The sequence below is a fragment of the Pogoniulus pusillus genome, chromosome 16, assembly GCF_015220805.1.
Source record: "Pogoniulus pusillus isolate bPogPus1 chromosome 16, bPogPus1.pri, whole genome shotgun sequence".
Lineage (NCBI taxonomy): Eukaryota > Metazoa > Chordata > Aves > Piciformes > Lybiidae > Pogoniulus > Pogoniulus pusillus.
Window position 1 is genome coordinate 22,196,153 of NC_087279.1, and position 16,977 is coordinate 22,213,129.

At 45.8% G+C, this 16,977-nt stretch overlaps 1 protein-coding gene across 4 annotated transcripts in view; it reads left to right on the plus strand.

Moving 5' to 3' along the window:
- Nucleotides 1-16,977, plus strand: part of PTPRG (protein tyrosine phosphatase receptor type G) — a 623,046-nt gene that overhangs the window by 429,152 nt on the left and 176,917 nt on the right. The gene's annotated exons all lie outside the window — the stretch shown is intronic.

Below are 16,977 nucleotides of genomic sequence, written 5' to 3' on the forward strand. Positions count from 1 at the left end.
ACCCACTTGCAGGAAGCATCTCCATTGCTCTGGGTCAGACTAGACTTGTTCAAAGAGCACCTTTTGTTCTACGCGTGTTTTAAGTCCTGTTTTAAACTGTGTTCAGTTGCATTTTATTTCTTTTCTTGTACTTTTCCCTGAGATTTTGAGATTCTGGCAATTTTGAAGTTACATCCTGTGTAGGAGGAGGACTTCCCAACCAGAGACAGAGCTTGAAAACCCCCTCCATAGATGGGTCATGCTCCACAGGAGCACCGGAAAGCTAGAAGAAGCCCATGGAGCGGATGCATGAAGGCTTAGAGCATCCTGAGGAGTTCTGTGGCTTTAAGACTATCAGCTACTCACAGTGATTGAATAGCATTCACTTTGCCACTGCTGAAATGTAGAACATCCTGAAACAAGCACACATGTCATGTTAGTTTTTGTGTTTCTTTGTGTTTCAAGAGGAAGAAACTGCTGCCACAAACAGAATGTTTCCCAGGCTTTTAATGCACTTGTGTTCTAAGTGCTTTTTTTTCCTGCACAATAATTTCCCCCTTCCCTTTAAATACGAGCCCTGATACTTGTTGAAATGTTTTTGTAAGGAGCTGAGTGAGATGTTGGGTCATTCTAAGCAAGTGAAAAATAAACAGCTTGACAGATGCTCTTCACTGTTGTGTGTAGCGTTACACCAGGTGAAATAGGGGGAGGTTTGAGCTGTACTTTTGTTGCTGCAGGAACTTGAGTAGCTTAGAAGCAGTTGAGAAGAAAATTGCAGGCCACATCCTGCCACTCTGAATTCAGTGGTTTAAAGGAGACTGAGAGAAGACTGTCTCATCTCTCCTTACTTCTCAGAGCTCTATTGCTGTGAGTGCTGAGTGCCCTGCTGCTGGTACCCACCCTGACTCAAAGATGTGGCTCTTGGTGCACCTGAACTTCATGCCTGCTAGCTGTGGAGGTCTTGACAGTCCTGCAGCGGGTGCAGATGGTACCCCAGCTGCTGGCATCCCAGGTTTCCCCTGGACAGGCCCACTTTCCACCCTCAGTAGCCAAGACTACTTCTTTCTCCTGTTTCCATTAAGGATGCCCAAATGAGGGTGGCAGTACAGAGCAGCTTCCTTGGTGATGCAGGAGGTAGTGGGTGGAGAAGAAGAGGTAGCAGAGTTTTGCAAGGGTGTGCGAAGAAGATATGTGGAACAGTTTGGGAAGAGAGGATGCTTTAGTGTTGGAGGAGACAGAAACAGCTCACTGGGTGGGAAGAGGGAGCGAGGAGGATGTGGCAGGTGGGTGAGGGAAGAAGGAGGCAACTCAGAAATGAGAGCGGAGGCAGAAGTGAGGAAGCTGAGGATTAGCTGCTGCTTGCTGCCTTAGGCACTGTGAGCACCATGCGAGTTCATAACATTTTGCAAAGCTGCACACATCTGCAAGAACTTAAATGACACTGAAAATATATAAAAGAGAAGTAAAAATGGAAGTACTTGCTTGAAAGAGAATTTCAAATACAAAAATGTATCATAGTCAACAGATTTATCATCTTGGGCCAGAAAGCTGTTAATGAACACCACTGGTCTAACACTGGGTTCTTGTACTGCCTGGTACAAGATGCCTGGAGACCTGAGGGCACTCCCAGCCCATGGCTGCTACATTAGATATGAGGAATTAGAATCATAGAATCAGTCATGGTTGGAAGGGACCATGAGGATCATCTAGTTCCAACCTCCCTGCCATAGGCAGGGATGCCCTACCCTAGAACAGGCTGGCCATAGCCTCAGCCAGCCTGGCCTTAAACACCTTCAGGGATGCAGCCTCAACCACCTCCCTGGGCAACCCATTCCAGGCTCTCACCACTCTCATGCTCAATAACTTCCTCCTCACGTCCAGTTTGAATCTCCCCACCTCCAGCTTTGCTCCATTCTTCCCAATCCTGTCAGTACCTGATAGCCTAAAAACCCCTCCCTGGCTTTTTGTAGGCCCCCTTCAGATCCTGGAAGGCCACAAGAAAGTCACCTGGGAGCCTCCTCTTCTCCAGACTGCACAGCCCCAACTCTTTCAGTTAGTTGTTAATTAGTTGTAGCAAAAATCTCCCTCAGCAGTTTCAATCGATCAGCCCACACCATCCTCCTTAAAAACGAGGTAAAAAGAATTGGCCAGCAAAGTAGGCTGGAGCCTGATGTTTCACAGCAGGAAATTAATAAAATAAGAATAATCATTTTAAAAATCTGCCCCACAACCCTTTTGTTTTCACTGGATTTCTGATTTCATTGTGAGCAGAGGTGTGGTAGTGGCTGTGTAACTTCATTGACATTTCTGCATCCTTTGTGTTTGTGACTCGTTAGCTGCTGCCTGCAGTCATCTTGCACTGGCTGGAGGGAGCCACTGCTTTTGTGGGGAAGTGAGGTGAGGGCAGTGCTGGGAGAGGGAAAAAAACCCAACAACTTTTCATGTGGAATGATTAAAAGATAACTCCTTTTCTTCATTTTAAAGGGGCAATTGTTGGGTCCTGTCTCACCCAAGTCTTCTGGGTTGGAAAACGAGGGAAAAAGGCTCTGTCCCTGGGGCTGTTCAAGGCAGGATTGGACGTGGCACTTGGTGCCATGGTCTGGCCTTGAGCTCTGTGGTAAAGGGTTGGACTTGATGATCTGTGAGGTCTCTTCCAACCTTGGTGATACTGTGATACTGTGAAATCTCTGCTGCATTCTAGGCAAGCTTATGTGGAGCAATTAAATTACAAAGCCCTGCAAAATACTGAGGTTCCAGATGCCCATCTGAGCTGTTCTCTTCTACTTTTTAGAGTTTGCTGAGCATATTTTCTTGTTTAGCCACCAGATTTCACAGTTTTATTAAAAAAAACCCAAAAGCTGAAGATCTATTTTGTCAGCTACAAATATTTGAACCAAATTCAAGCCAGGAGGAGAAGAAAAAGAAAGATGACTTCTGTTTTGGTTACACTACCTCAAGGCAGGCTGTAGCCAGGTGGGTGTCAATCTCTTCTCCCAGGCAAGCAGCAACAGAACAAGAGGACACAGTCCCAAGTTGTGCCAGCGGAGGTCTAGGCTGGATGTTAGGAGGAAGTTCTTCACAGAGAGATAGAATCAAGCAGGTTGGAAGAGACCTCCAAGATATCCAGGCCAGCCTAGCACCCAGCTCTAGCCAGTCATCTAGACCATGGCACTAAGTGCCTCAGCCAGGCTTTGCTTCAACACCTCCAGGAATGGTGACTCCACCACCTCCCTGGGCAGCCCATTCTAATGCCAATCACTCTCTCTGCCAACAACTTCCTCCTAACATCCAGCCTAGACCTCCCCTTGCACAACTTGAGACTCTGTTCCCTTGTTCTGTTGCTGGTTGCCTGGTAGCAGAAGAGCCCAACCCCACCTGGCTACAACCTCCTTTCAGGTAGTTGTAGCCAGCAATGAGGTCTGTCCTGAGCCTCCTCTTCTGCAGGCTGCACACCCCCAGCTCCCTCAGCCTCTCCTCAAAGGGTTTGTGTTCCAGGACCCTCACCAGTCTTGCTGCCCTTCTCTGGACATGTTCCAGCACCTCAACATCTCTCTTGAATTGAGGAGCCCAGAACTGGACACAGGACTCAAGGTGTGGTCTGACCAGTATTGAGCACAGGGGCAGAATAACCTCCCTTGTCCTGCTGCCCACACTGCTCCTGAGCCAGCCAAGGATGCCATTGGCTCTGCTGCCCACCTGGGCACACTGCTGCCTCATCTACCAGCTACTCTCTTCCAGTACCCCCACGTCCCTCTCTGCCTGGCTGCTCTCAGCCACTCTGTCCCAACCCTGTAGTGCTGCTTGGGGTTGTTGTAGCCAAAGTGCAGAACCCTGCACTTGGCCTTGTCAAACCTAACCTAATCTGTACATACTCTATATAATATGTACATACTCTATATAATATATATAATATGTATAATGTATTATATGATGTATATTATATATTATATTTGGCTATAATATTTATACATTTATATATTGAAATGTTTATATATATATATATAGAATTTAGTTAGTTATATTTACCTAAAAACTCCTGTAAATCATGCAAATTGTGGGAAACCTCAAAGGGGCTCCTCTTTTTTTTTTTTCCTTTCTTTCTTTTTTTTTCCTTTGGTACCTCAGATGGTGAAGAAGAGTTTATAACTGATGGCAGTTTTTATAAAATAGCCTCCATCCTGATAAAATGTTACCCCCTGGTGTGTCATTTTTTCCAGCTGAACTGCTGGTAGGATTGAGAGATCTTGCACACTGCTGCTTAAATAAGTAGACTACACGCTCCACGAAGAAATCATCCTATTTTCTCAAAGGAGAACAAGTAGGCTCAGTGCACCAAAATTGCTTTAAATAAACTTGCAGCTACTCCAGACTTGGGTTTTTTTTTTGCGCAGCTGCAGATGGCACAGTCTATCAATCAAGCTTTCCCAGCTTTGAGAATCTGCCACTGAAGCTGTCTCTCCTCTCTGCTGCAGCTCCATTTTCGTCGTTTGCAGAGCTTTGTAATCTCAGATATACTGTTGCTGCTAATCAGATTGTGCTTTTGGGCTGCAGATAGCTTGTGGTTTTGCTCAGCTATATGCGCATTAAGGTCTTTCAGTAATTTGTTAATTGAATATGCTATTCACTTGCAGTAAATTAGCTGCATCGTGCTTTCAAAACGCAGGAATACTTCAGGGAAATTAATGCCTGCCTTATCAATGGAGTGTGTGAAGTTTAGGCTGACAAGTGGCTTACGAAAAGAAAGGAAAATACATTGCTGGCTGTTCCTTGCCATCCTGGCGGTTGCAAATCTCGTGGCGGTGAATGGAGGTAATGCTGCGGGCGGGGGAGGCTGCACAGCCTTCCTCAGCCCGGTGAGCTGATCAGTCAGCTGCCAGCCTGTGTACAATGCACAATCAATGCTTCTATCTGCTAACAAAGACACTCAGTGTGCGCAAACACAACATACTCTGACTTGAGTTATTAAGTAGCGCTTAACTCTGCCTCCGAGTTTCATACGCTTGCTCTTTTCCGAGGCAGTCTATTATATCAGCATGCTGCCTTGCAATGTTCTGCTGAAATTCTGCTGGAGGATCTTCTGAGGTAGCCTGTCCTGTCCCTTTGCTCTTCTTGTGACACTGATATCTCAGCCAACCTGTGGTCTAAAACTGACTTTTTTTTGCTTCTTGCATTTTCACATATCCCTGCTGGACGTTGCTGATCTGTGACCAGTTTGCCCCATGCTTGTCCCATGATCACAGGCTCACAGGATGTTAGGGGTTGGAAAGGACCCAAAGAGATCATTGAGTCCAACCCCCAATCCTATCTAACACAGATCACAGAGGAACACATCCAGACAGGCCTTGAAAGTCTCCAGAGAAGGAGATTCCACAACCTCTCTGGGGAGCCTGTGCCAGTGCTCTGGGACCCTTACAGTAAAGAAATTCCCCCTTGTGTTGAGGCAGAACCTCCTGTGCTGCAGCTTCCATCCATTGCTCCTTGTCCTATCCCAGGGAGCAGTGAGCAGAGCCTGTTCCCCACTCCTGGCCAGCCCTCAGATATTTATAAACATTTCTCAAATCCTCTCTCAGTCTTCTCTTCTCCAGACTAAGCAGCCCCAGGTCCCTCAGCCTCTCCTCACAAGCCATGCCCTCCAGTCCCCTAATCATCCTCGTAGCTCTTTGCTGGACCCTCTCCAGCAGATCCCTGTCCCTCTTAAGCTGGATGTCTGCAAGTAACTCAAGTCCAGCGGCAGCAGGTGCAAAGTGAGGGAGAGGATGAGCCAAGGCAGAGAGGAACTGTGGCTACAAGCAACTGCATTGCACTGAAGCAAGGATGAGTGACAGCCAGAACACCAGACCTTAAAGTCACTTTGATAGCTTTTAAAACCTTTTTTGGACTTTCAAGGTAAAAATAAAAGAAGGGAAAAGTGCAGCTTCCTCTTTGGCACCGCTAGTTAATGCCTCACTGTAGATACCCTCCAAAGCTGTGATGAAATATGAAGTTAATACATCACTAGCAAGCTTTCAGTCAGAATGATGTATTATTCAAAGTGGAATTAGCTAGAAGGATCAATGCACACCCATTACTCTATTTAAAATAATGATTGGAAGACTCATTAACTTTTTTTTCCCTCCTCTCTTCAAACAACACAGTGAATGAGACATCTAGGAACACCCCTTCCACCAGGATATGCACCTCTGTGGCTTCGGTATATTTTCATTCATAGCAGGATTATTAACACCTGAAGGCCAAAACTGAGATTTAATTCAACATAATTTGCCTTCAAATCACTGAACCTGAAACCAGTTGCCGCAGGCAAGGGCAGACTCAGCTCTAATGCACGCTCTTAAAAATCAAAGGTCATGGCAGCATCTGTGTGAAATAGCATGTGTGCTAGCATAAGGTTTAGTGTCACATCTTGCCTGGGTACCTGTTATTTTCTCTGATTTTACACATGAGCAGCAGCTTGAAGTATTAAGGGGGCTGTTCCCATTTCTTGCTTCTCCCCTACAAACATATTCTGCAGAATGCTTACTTGGGGCAGTCCATTCGTTACACGGCAAATGCTTCCTGCCTCCCAGCTCACCTCTGTCAGGCTGCAGGCTCTTGGCCAGGTTTGTCCTTTTGCATCAGCTCGTATGGGAGATGTGCAATTATAGCATATATGGGGGAGATGGAAGAAAATATCATCTGTGGAGGAGCAGGAATATATCATTCTTGGATCATTTAGTGCTTGTGAAGGTGAAAAACTGTGTTGGGAGCTCTGCAGGCATTTTCTTAGCTCCACAGATTGCTCAGTGTGCTGTGGTGCCGACCAATATCTCTTCTTACCCTCAGTCCTCCTGAAAAGGTCCAAGTAAATATTTCCCACTGTATTTCAAAGCAAAGCACATGTAAACTTTTCATATCTGATCATCCACGTTCCCGAGCTGGCTGAAATCTTTCACTTCCGTTTACTCAGACATATTTAAGAAGTGATATATTTATCCACTACCAGATTTTACAACGTGGACTTCAAAAGGGAGAGAAGAGGGAGGTGGGACAATGGGCTTTGTGCAGAGCGAAAGGGTGCATACCACAAAGTCAGGATGTGGATCCTTTCTCAGTGCTGCAGACCAATGCAGAGTTCAGGCATCGTTGTTCAGAAGGGTTAGGAGTAGACCTAGCCCAGCTGTTAGCTGGCGCTGAGGCAGTCTGTCCCCAGAGTTTAACAGGCGATATCCCCAGTGCTTCTCCTTTGCTAAGAAAAGTATGTTTCTTTTGACTGTGTGATTGTCTTGGATGGTTTAAAATCCTGTGGCAGTGATGTTAAAATACATACTGTGTAGCATAATGTTTGCATTAATAGGATTCTTCCCATTTCTGTTCTAAACCAGAACAGAACAGCGAAAATCAGGTCCTTTCCCATAGAGACTGAGGACTGGCATCTCTCCAACATTGCTGAGCTGATAAGAGAATAAATTGTTTAACCATGTTGATTGTCTTGAAACCCTACAGGACAATTTAATCTCTGCAACCTAGTTAATTTAGAATAGTTTTCTTTTTCTTCGTAGCTGTTTGTACAGAGTGTTTGGAGACTTGAGTACTTGGCTGGTGAGCTATAGATCTTAACCGCAGGCTGAATGGGAGCGGAAGGCGCCTGGTTGGGGGAATATTACCCCTGACTTTCACTGCTGTAATTGAAAGTAGAATTTGACACATTGGCATCTCTCTGTGTCAGCCATTGTCACTGGCTTCAGCTGCCACGGTTAAGTATGTAGTCATTCATCCTTGGCAGACACCGTCCTTTAGAGCAGAAGAGGATGGTCTCTGGATGCTAATGCCACGGCGCTCTGGGAGCAGCTGGCTATATCGAATTCAAGGCATGCAGATTGTCTTGGCCATTTTACTTAGCAGATGGGTAAGGCTTGATAGATTGAAGATTTAGCTTCCAAGTCAAGGGCCAAATGTTGCAGAGGGAGAGAAAAGTAAATTATATCACTATTGGGAGGGGAAAGGCTCAGGTACTGTATCACGAAATTGTTGCCATTCATTTTCCTTTGACTAGCACAAAACGCATGCCGCTGTGCCTTGCGCTGTAGCGTTCTCCTGCCTTCCGAGATGCTTTGCAACACTCTCTCTGAGCCCACTTAATGAGCTTGAAAGCACTTGCTGCAAATTTATGACAGTTTAATAAGTCTGAATGCCAGATTATTAATTTTTTTCCTTTTTTTTTTTAAGGTGGAAAGGAAAATGTATATTTTTTATCACCCTGAATAGGTGAGGGTTCTTTTGGTCTTTTTTTACCCTGTGCCCTTTTTTTTTTTTTTTTGGTACAACATATCTATTTAAACATAATTATAAAAGGGAAAATATATTCCCTACTCCTGAGGTGTTCCAGCTATTAATATTCACCTACTTTTCACAAGGGTGGCTGGTACCAGTGATCGTTAGAGAGCCTTGTGGTGCTCCCCACCCTGGCCCCTCTCGTTCTTGTTGGTGGGAGGATAACTTGGCTTTTGGAGAGGCTGCCCAGAGCAATGGGAAATGGGGAGAGTCTGGCACTTTGGGCAGGGGTCTTGAAGGTAAAATCTGATCATAGAATCATAGAATCAAACAGGTTGGAAGAGACCTCCAAGATCATCCAGTCCTGTATAGCCTCTCTAGCTGCCTGTCGCAGAGGGGTATTCTGCCGCCTACACCGATTGTGGCAGAGGGGAGAAATTAATTGGTGCGAGATAATATTCCATAAAAATATATATTTATTAATAGTCTGAACTCTCACCACCCCCAACCACCGTATATTTAATATTAAAAAGATTCTACACGGTCATGGAAACGTTCTAGGCTTAATATCTACAGTAACTTGTTAATAACTAGCAAACATTCAAACTATAAACAGAGAGAGGAGTTTTCCTCGCAGCTTAATGCCGCTTGGGGTCTATATACTGTTCGCCCATCAGAGTGGGCTGAAAGCTCTGCTCTATGGCCAGAGGCAAGAGATATTACAGAGGCATTAAAGCAGTTACTTACAACTCTTATTAATTATCAATCACCCTCCAGGGCTATGTCGCAGCCTATTACTAATGTCCAAACTTCAGGGGAGTCTTTGCCCATGGACTTTGAGGCTGGAATCTTCCCAACTTCAAGGGGAAAGGAGATTCTTCACAGCTTGTGGGGAAAATGACAGTCCCTGACCTTATTCTCCGGGTGAAAGATGCAATCTCTGCCCTTGTCTCCTGGCTTCTTCTGGATGCTCTGCCCAGGGATTCTTAGGCAGGACCTCAGGCGCAGGAGAAGGATGGTCATGCTGTCTCATCATGATGTAACTCTGGCTAGCAAGCCAATCGTGTGCAGACAAGTAGGTCTGCTCCTGGTTATCTTAGTGGCAATGGCGCTTACCAGGCAATGACAAGGCAGCAGGTGTGCAAGGTGTGCACGGCTGCTGGGAGACTATGGGCTTCACAGGTATATAGGCAGGCTTAAGTGAGCTCTGCAAGTGAGTACACAAACAGGGGAGTCCAAGCCATCGGGAGAGGCCGAGCTGCAAGTGAGTCCAAGCACGTTGCTTACCTGTGTGCCCCTATTTGGGCCTGTTTAGCCTGGAGAAGAGGAGGCTCAGGAGTGATCTTATTACTGTCTACAACTACCTGAAGGGGCATTGTAGCCAGGTGGGGGGTGGCCTCTTCTCCCAGGCAACCAGCAATAGAACAAGGGGACACAGTCTCAAGTTGTGCCAGGGTAGGTATAGGCTGGATATTAGGAAGAAGTTCTTCACAGAGAGAGTGATTTCCCATTGGAATGGGCTGCCCAGGGAGGTGGTGGAGGCACCGTCCCTGGGGCTGTTCAAGAAAAGCCTGGCTGAGGCACTTAGTGCCATGGTCTGGTTGAGTGGATAGGGCTGGGTGCTAGGTTGGACTGGATGATCTTGGAGGTCTCTTCCAACCTGGTTGATTCTATGATTCTATTTATTGAATGTGGGCCGAGATTAATGGCCCTTGGCCACTAGAATGACCAATCAAGTTGGCAATCAGCCAAACCTTACCATAATAGGCAAAAGCCACAGGCCTGCATTCTCCCAGATATGGGAATCACACGGACCTAGCACTAGGCAGACATGAGCTGGGCGTGTGGGGGGCTTACACAACATGTTTACAAACAGGGGTCCTGGCAGACCAGACCTTGTGGCACCAGGTCTGTTGTGCCCCTTTTATCCATCTAATGTGTTTACCTCTGGTTTGGGCAGGAAAACATGTCCAGGCAGGGCAAGGCATACATAAGCCTATTTTCGAGCCTACAGGCCCTCCACAACACTGCCTCATTGTGTATTTTTGGGGGATCCTTCCTTTCTCTTTGTTGCTATTCCTAAAATAGGCACTGTAAGCACAGTTTTTTGTGTCTGTGAGACATCATTTTTTTTTCCCCTGCATTTTAGAACGGTTTCCATCAGGAAGACAGGTCCTGGAGTTTGACTCTAGCATATGTTTTAAATTATGTAGCATGTGGTATAAATTTTAACACTTTACAGCTCTGCTGGGTCTGTAAGATTCAGGAGGTTCTGAGTTTGTCCTATAAACCAATCAGACGAAGGGAATGCCTCAGCTGCTTAATGTACAGTGGAGGACAGAGAGTGAGAATTGTCTGGGGGTTTTTAACTCATTGGAACATGCTGAGCTTAGTTACTGCCACAGCACAGGGGCCTTCTATAGAGTGCTGCCTTGCCCATTAAAGACTGTTTTTGCCTGCTGTGCCTTGGTGCCCATACCAGTATGGTGAACCTGGCTGTGGAGCTGTCTACTCTCTTATCACACTACTGGTTCACTACTTCACTGGAACTTTCCTCTTAGGAGTATTAATAACTATCCTGAGGAGGTGCTTAGCTCCCTGGCCTGTCTCCTGCCCTATGGACTTTGAAGGTTAGGCTGTAGGAACTGAACTTTAAAGCACAGGAGCAACAGGCTGTGCTGCTGAGAGGTGCTAACGCTGCTGTCGATAGAGTTCATGACTGATCAGCCTTGTTGTTCACCAGGGAATGAATCATTTCTAAGTCCTTGCATTAGGTGCAGGAGCTGTAAGCAAATGCAACCTGTCTAGAGTAATGATTTCTACCGTGACTTCACTTGAACATCTCTGTTTTATGAGTGGGGTATGGGGTCACTTGGGCATTACTTTCCCCTGCACTGCATCTGCCTGCTGTATTCATTGTGTTAACGTCAGGCCATTCATTTCACTCAGAACAGCATGGGCACCAGATACTGACTTCACCTAAACAAAGAGATTTTGCTTCCTCATGTCATTTTCATCCCATATTTACCCTATGGTGAGAGCTTTGTTAGCACAAGGAGCTGCTTAATGATATCTCTGTGTTTATTTCTGCTGTGTTTATTTCTGCTGAAGAGGATTACAGGCATTTTTCAATTACAAATGATGCAGGCAAGCATTATTTATCCTCTTCGCTGCAGACCTGTAGAGTGTTAGTCAGTCTTGAGCAAAAGCATCTTGCTTGGGAAACAACATTTGTAGTAGTGACAGTGTGGGTATTTTATGGCAATTTCAGGATGGTTTTCCATCTGTCCATTAATACTCCTTGCAGCATGCTCAAGACCAGCAGCATAGCAGGCTTGTGGTTGCATGGGAAATTCCTGTGCTTGAGAAATTGGCATTTGTGATGTTTTTTCTGGTTTAGCCTCTTGAAGGAGGAAAGGGAAACTCGTTACCTGTTTCCCACAAGGAAAAGAAAACCTTTCCTCAGCTTTGTTGGGCATGGACTGTCCAGGGAGGTGGTGGAGTTGCCATCCCTGGAGGTGTTCATGAGAAGCCTGGATGAGGCACTCTGTGCCATGGTCTGGTTGACTGGCTAGGGCTGGGTGCTAGGTTGGACTGGATGATCTTGGAGGTCTCTTCCAATCTGGTTAATTCTATTCTATTCTATGCTATGCTATTCTATTTATTCTACTCTATTTTATTCTATTCTACTCTACTCTTCTACTCTATTCTAGTCTACTCTATTCTATGCTGTACTATTCTATGGTATTCTATTCTGTTCTTCCCTGTACTCAGCACTGCTCAGGCCACACCTTGAGTACTGTGTCCAGTTCTGGGCCCCTCAATTCAAGAGAGATGCTGAGGTGCTGGAACATGTCCAGAGAAGGGTGACAAAGCTGGTGAGGGGCCTGGAGCACAAACCCTATGAGGAGAAGCTGAGGGAGCTGGGGGTGTGCAGCCTGCAGAAGAGGAGGCTCAGGGTTGACTTCGTTGCTGTCTACAACTACCTGAAGGGAGGCTGTAGCCAGGTGGGGTTGGGCTCTTCTGCCAGGCAACCAGCAGCAGAACAAGGGGACACAGTCTCAAGTTGTGCTGGGAGAAGTATAGGCTGGATGTTAGGAGGAAGTTGTTGTCAGAGAGAGTGATTGGCACTGGAATGGGCTGCCCAGGGGGGTGGTGGAGTCACCATCCCTGGAGATGTTCAAGAAGAGACTGGCTGAGGCACTGAGTGCCATGTTCTGGTTGATTGTCTAGGGCTGGGTGCTAGGTTGGCCTGGATGATCTTGGAGGTCTCTTCCAACCTGGTTGATTCTATGATTCTATTCTATTCTAATCATAGAATCATTGTAGTTGGAAAAGACCACCAAGACCATCAAGTCCAACCTTCTATCCAGCACCTCTGTGACCACTAGACTATGTCCCAAAGTGCCAGTACCTCCATGACCACTTGGTCATGTACCAAAGTGCCACATGTACTTATTTGTGTAACTCGTGTTGCATGAAGCCAGAGTGCTAAGACCCAATTACAGACACATTGTCCTTCCCTAGTGGCTAAAGCATACAGGTGGCATGTAAAGTCAAGACTGAACAACTCACTGCTGTTTTCCTTTAGGATATACTCATATAATAACAAACCCAAAACCCAAAACAAAACCAAACCCCAACACTACTGTAATCCAGATTATATAACAGAGAAAGATAAAAAGAGTTTGTAGAAAGATAAAAGCTCAAACTTCATGACATGGAGTCGTAAAGGAGGTCAGAAGAACACTTTTTTGTCCTTTTTTTCCTTACCTCTTTTTTTTTCTCCCCTCTTCCTTTCTTTTAAGTATCAGCTGTTGTCAGAGACAGATTTCTTCTGTGGATAAATCTCTGATCTCAACCAGTGTGGTAGCTCCAGGCCAGCTAAACCAGAGACATGCAACAGTGGCGATAGAGCTTGACATTCTGGGTTTCAGAACCCTCCTGTTCTCTATGAATGCAGGCAGGAAAAGGATACAGAGAAGTGGGGTGGGGAGTGGGGGGGGGGATGTGAAAAATAAAAATCAGGGGGTAGTTGTTTGGGATTTCTTTAAGAAGTTAAAGAAAAAAAGATGTAAGAGAAGTTGTGCTCTGAAGCCTAAACCATTCTACAAAATGACAAAACTTTTCTAAGGGTTTCATCAAGATCCTGAAACAGTTGTCATGAAGTGTGGGAGAATAGTGTGTGTGTGTGTGTGTAAGGTTAAAAGAGGAAAAACATCTGGAAAGAAAACAACACAATATCCCATACAGGCCTGAACTGACATCTCCACAAGTGGTACTTGTTTGCCTGTGATTTTTAAAGAGACATGAGACAGAGTGGCTGAGAGCAGCCAGGCAGAGAGGGACCTGGGGGTACTGGTAGGTAGTAGCTGAAGCTGAGGCAGCAGTGTGGGCAGGAGAGCCAGTGGCATCCTGGCCTGCATCAGGAACAGTGTGGCCAGTAGGACAAGGGAGGTTATTCTTCCCCTGTACTCAGCACTGATCAGGCCACCCCTTGAGTGCCGTGTCCAGTTCTGGGCTTTTCAATTCAAGAGAGAGGCTGAGATACTGGAACGTGTCCAGAGAAGGGCAACAAAGCTGGTGAGGGGCCTGGAGCACAGCCCTGTGAGGAGAGGCTGAGGGAGCTGGGGGTGTGCAGCCTGCAGAAGAGAAGGCTCAGGGCAGACCTCATTGCTGTCTACAACTACCTGAAGGGAGGCTGCAGCCAGGTGGGGGTTGGTCTCTTCTGCCAGGCAACCAGCAACAGAGCAAGAGGACACAGTGTGAAGTTGTGGCAGGGGAGGTCTAGGCTGGATGTTAGGAGGAAGTTGTTCGCAGAGAGAGTGATTGGCATTGGAATGGGCTGCCCAGAGAGGTGGTGTTGCCGCCATCCCTGGAGATGCTCAAGCAAAGCCTGGCTGAGGCACTTAGTGCCATGGTCTGGTTGACTGGATAGGGCTGGGTGCTAGGTTGGACTGGATGATCTTGGAGGTCTCTTCCAACCTTGTTGATTTTATGATTCTATGATCCCACTCCCCACCCCTTTTGAGAGAACATGGTTACAGATACACTGAGCTTTGCTTTCCAGCCCCCCAAAGTGCTAAGTAGAGCTGTTGATGTCGTGCTGCTGAGGAGCACAGCATCTCTGCAGAATACGCTATCAAGACGATTGTGTGGCTGGATCTCTACAGACATGCCACCTCAGCAGATTAAAGCAGCACAGCCAAGGCTGAGGTTAAAAATTGATCTGCTTTGACAGAAAATCCCAAAAGGAAGAGTTTTAACCTTTAGGATTCTTCCCATCTATTTGCTTTCCTCAAAATTATTGCAGCTGTCACCAGAAATAAATAAAAACAAAGCAGATGAAACTCTTTGCAGTTTGTGGCAAGGAAACAAGAAATAAAGTAACTGAAATAGTAAAGCAAACAATTCAAAGTTGTTCACATCCAGTGGGGGGTTTACTTATAGTCTTATACTAAATTGCTGTTAGCTGCTATTAGTAGTAGTAGTAGTAGTAGTGGTAGTAGTATTTAATTTTGTTTTGTGGTATCCATGGCTTGGAAAACCTGGAATAAATGGAAAAAGATTCAGGAATGTGTCTTGCAGCATCTCTGCACTTTGCTGTGCTTGCTGTTGGTTTGCCAGAAGCTAGACAGAACCTACAAAGTGGGTCATTGGGTTCAGCATACTGTGATTGTTATTTATACAGAATGCAAAGTGGACATAGAAGAGCTCATGCTTCAAAGAGCTTACAGCCTTCCGGGCTAATAATACCACTGCCAGTAACATCTAAGCTGTATATATTTCAGAGCTGCTGTTGCTACTTTCTTAATTTCACTGCTGCTGCATATCTTGCCCCTACCTGATCATGGCAAGTTCTGGAGTCCTGTGATGACGAAAGGATCGTCTGTGCCCGGTGAAAACACCAAGCCAAGACAAACTGTGATGGCTTGGGTGTTCCCTACCCCCCACACACACTTAGGAAATCACCCAGCCTAAACTCAGCAGCTGGAAATTGAATGGAGCTTTATATTCACAGCTTAGCACAAGATACAAGCAGAGATTTACAGTATTTACAGCTTTGTACAGAAATAGACAAGTTAAAAGTAATCCAGCAACACAGCAGCCCTCCCAGAAACCAGAGTCCCCAGGAGGGGCTCCCAACCACCCTTCCACCTTCTTCCCACTCCTCTACCTTACCCCAGACTTTGCCTTAAGTTCAAGGTGAGCCAGGGGCATTAGGAAACAGAAGGATTAGCAGGTTAAAGAGAGAGAGAGAGAGAGAGAGAGAAGTGCAGCCCCAAAGCCAGAGATCAAACTCTCTGCATTATCTATGTTTGTGTTCTTGTTCTTATCCATCTCAGCAAGCCTATGAGTGCAGCAGCCATCACCATTGTTTCCATTTCACAGCCTAGCATCTAATTCTTCTCACCAAAATATCCCAGCTAGGCTCAAACTAGCACACAAACCATTTTGCCTCTAGATGAGCATGGATATGTGTCTTGAGCACAGCAGAGTAGTTCAAAGGCCAGATCAGAAGAAAAAGGAAAGGTGGTTTGCTGTTGGATAAGACCATAACGAGGTTTCTAAGATTCCTAATTAGCCTTGGGGAGGAAGGGTGAGAAGAGACATGCTTGTGCTTGTGGAACATGGGCAATGAATTCCAGTTTTCTCCTCAGGCCACTAAAATTCATGATCCTTTTATGACAGTACCTGCCTTGGATCTGCTGCAGTCAGTGCTGTCCTCTTCCCAAGATGGTTCTGCACTTCATACAACAGTGTGTTTCCCGCTGGGCACAAGGTCCTCTCTCAAGGGTTTCTCCTTTTGTCACTACTCATTTCCTCAGAGGCTAATCCACAGCCTTAAAGGAACTAAACTCTGGTTTTCATGACATTAAGATCACAGGCAGGCAGCAAAATACAGAGGAGCTCTTTTGGATTTGATATGTTCACCCACTGGGAGAAGTGCATGCAAAAAAATTGTCCACACTGCTCAGGCTTCTGATACTGACTGGTGACATAAGAAAAGGAAAAAAAGGCAACAAGAAACAAAGCACACACACAAAAAAACCCCAAAGAAGCAAAACCAAATAACTAAAAAGCCAGAAAAGATGGCAGAGGGTACAGGCCAGTGGTTATTTCCCAAAAGTAAATCAGCAAGTATCTTAAATAATGGAATCTGTTCACACAGATTGTGAGCTATCCCTTCAATACCTCTGAAGAGGCAAAAGGTTAAAAAATGCTGCATTATTGGTTCTAAACTCCTTGGCTGTGTCACAAGAAAGTGACTGAAGTGATGGGTTTAATTTGGAAGTTGTGGAGCTCAACAGTGTTCATTTTTCCTGCCCCCTTCCCCTCCTCTCCCTAGTGCTGGGTCTCATGTGAGCACAGGTGATTACTGGGTGATAGAAGAAGTACAGCAGGATACCAGGTTTTGGTCTGGCAATGCAGGCAATTACATTGTCAAAACTAGATCCTCTCTCAAAGCTATTTTCCCCTCCTCTTGTCCAAATGACACTAAAATTAATGAATGCAAAAAACATGAATAGCAACGAGATGCCAAGCCCCAGCTCCATTACTGCTGAAAGGGACCCAGCTTCACTGATTTCAGTGGCAGCTCCAGATGTGTTTCTGTATCAGTAAGGGCTGAGCTGGTCCAAGTTTTGTCTGTCACAGAACCACAGAAACATTCTGTTTGGAAAAGGCCCTCAGGATCTCCAAGTCCAACCAAAATCCCTACTCTACAGAGTGCTCCCTAAACCATATCCC